Source organism: Phascolarctos cinereus, unplaced genomic scaffold (assembly GCF_003287225.1).
Source record: "Phascolarctos cinereus isolate Bilbo 61053 unplaced genomic scaffold, phaCin_HiC Scaffold_4;HRSCAF=312, whole genome shotgun sequence".
Taxonomy (NCBI): domain Eukaryota; kingdom Metazoa; phylum Chordata; class Mammalia; order Diprotodontia; family Phascolarctidae; genus Phascolarctos; species Phascolarctos cinereus.
In genome coordinates, this window is record NW_027555847.1 from 608,222,763 (window position 1) to 608,225,463 (window position 2,701).

General features: G+C 41.3%; 1 pseudogene; it reads left to right on the forward strand.

The window, feature by feature from the left end:
- Window positions 1-445: 445 nt before the first annotated feature.
- On the forward strand, window positions 446-2,473 carry LOC110193560 (E3 ubiquitin-protein ligase HACE1-like; annotated as a pseudogene).
- The last annotated feature ends 228 nt before the right edge of the window (window positions 2,474-2,701 follow it).

Consider the following 2,701-nt stretch of genomic DNA (forward strand, 5'->3'; position numbering starts at 1 on the left):
ATGTAAACTGTCTTTTGAGGCACAATAATCCCTGGATGTAAAAAAGGCATATCTGAGGAAAACTTCTGGAAGTGTGCATAGATGTACAAGACTAGGGGTAGTCAGTGGAGAATTCTTGGAAGACCAAAGAGAAAGAAACAGAGATAGAGATATAGAGAGAAGAAAGAGAGAAGAAGGGAGGGTGAAGGATGGAGAAGGAGTGGGAAAGGAAGAGTAGATAGAGATAGAGAAAGACAGGCAGACAGACAGACAGACAGAGAGGAAGAGGAAAAGGAGAATCAGGAGCAGGAGCAGGAGCTGGAGCAGGAGAAAGAGAAGGAGAAGAAATGAGTTTTCTACTTTGAGGAAAGGAATCATGTGGTAGGACTGTTTCCTCTCCAGAACTTGCATTAAGAGGTACTGTGAAAATTGATGAATCCAAAGAAATATTACATTTTCTAGCAACATGGGTATGGTATCACACACTGTATCCAGACATCCCCTCACAAATGTCATGTCTTTTTTTTCCACCTCCCCAACCCCACGCTAACGGTAAGATACTGATGTACTTCTCCTCTCCATTAATCAATCAGAAGTAACTTTTTGCTCCAAAAGTTATACGAATCCAGTTGTCATATTTTCATCATGCTGATGAGTTCCTACTCTTTCTCCCAGTTGAATGTTCTGTTTGTGCATCCCATGTCAGATCCCTGGAGCTGGAGCTAGAACCACAGCACTCAATGGACTGGGGAGCTTCAGCCTCTCTGGACTGCCATGGGCTTCTCAATGGATGTAGGGAGAAAGGTTCCAAAAACCAGCCCTGGTGGCTAAGAGAGAGGCAAGGCCCAAGAAGATGTAGGGAGCAATGGAGCAGCTCATCACCTGACTAGCTAGGTGCTCTGCATCCTCATTGGTGGAGCTGCCTAAAGGTTACAAAACTGCAGTCAACTTAAAACCTCCAGATATATTTTTAACCTTTTTCACTTCCTCCTTGAGTGTCCTGAACTGATATCAAGTTCATATATATCATAAAAGCACAGCATTTTAAAGATGGTTGTGAGTGGTTCTACAAACATTTGCTTTCAGGGCAATCAGATTCAGACATGATACACAGGCCAATGAAAGGAAATGATATCTTGCTGGTTCACAGAAATTCTATTTTAGGAGCAGCTGTGAAGTTGTGTCTAAAACAAATTGTGCAAAGCTAACTGAACAGCAGCAGTAGCAAAATGGGATTTCTGTGTGTTTCCATGGAGAAGAAGGCATGGGTCAGGTGTTGTACTTCAGTGGTTTGATATTTTATCTAATGAGAGAGTTAACCCTGATTATACTCCCTTCACCCAGTCAACTGATGCAACAATTTTTCAGCCTAATAGCAACTCTTACATCAGTCTGGATCACTTGAACTGTTTCCAGTTTGCTGGACAGATCTTGGGTCTAGCTTTGAACCATAGCAGCTTGTTGTTCATTTATGTCAGATTCTTCATGACCCCATTTGGGGGTTTTCTGAGCAAAGATACTAGAGTGTTTTGTCATTTCCAACTCTCACTCATTTTGCAGATGAATTAGTGGGGCAAAAAGGGTTAAGGGTTAAGTGACTTGCCTAGGGTCACACAATTAGTAATTGCCTCAGGCTGGATTTGAAATCAGGCAGATGAGTCTTTCTGATTCCTAGCCCAGGGCTGTACGCATTGTATCACCTAGTTGCCCACAGCACCTAGTCGACATTTACTTTTTGAGATTATTCTGTAAGCAGATTCTTCATGTGTTTGAAGTAAAAGAAGTACTTTTGAAATCTGGGGGTGCAAACATTCTTGCAAAACAAAACAACAGGAAATATGTCCAGCTTGTTACTGAACTCTCAATGACAACAGCCATTCAGCCTCAGATCAGTGGTTTCTTAGAAGGCTTTCACATGTCCATTCTACCTTCCCTTATACAATTTTGTTTTTGATGAGGCAATCAGGGTTAAGTGTCTTGCCCAGGGTCACACATCTAGTCAGTGTCAAGTGTCTGATGTCAGATTTGAACTCAAGTCCTCTTGACTCCAAGGCCAAAGCTGTATCCACTGTACCACCTAACTGCCCCTCTTATACAACTTTTTGATGGATATGAACAGGAGTTTCTGCTTTTTAGTTTGCTGCAAATTTATGTGAGTGATTGGATAAAAATGCAGAATACACAAGTGGCTGTGAAAGAGATGACTCTGTTGTTCACTGATTCTGGGAGTTTGTGGAAAGCATAACTCAAGAGGAAAAAGTGTTTCTGTTGCAGTTTGTTAGTGGCCTTTCCAGGGTCCCACATGTTGTCTTTGCTAATACCATGGGTGGAAATGGATTGGAAAATTTTACAACTGCTGTGCCCTACACTCCCAGATCTGCTACCAACATCAAGTACATGCATCAACATACCTGAATATCCAAGTAAGGAAATCCTTAAGGACAGGCTGCTTGTGGTGTTACATTGTGGGAGCTATGGTTACATGATGGCATAATGAAGTCTAAAATCCTCTTCTTACTACTGATGCACTACTCATGGTAGCAGAAGTCATTTAAGAAATTATCAACAGAGAAGCAGCCTAAATTTAGCCCAGGGCAGGACAGGTGTTTAAAATTCCTAAAGGATTCTTTTCCCCCCCTTTTATTGCATGTTTGTCAAAGTTTATGTTACATTTACCAAAAAAATTGCAATAGATTTCATGTAAATATATATGCACACACAT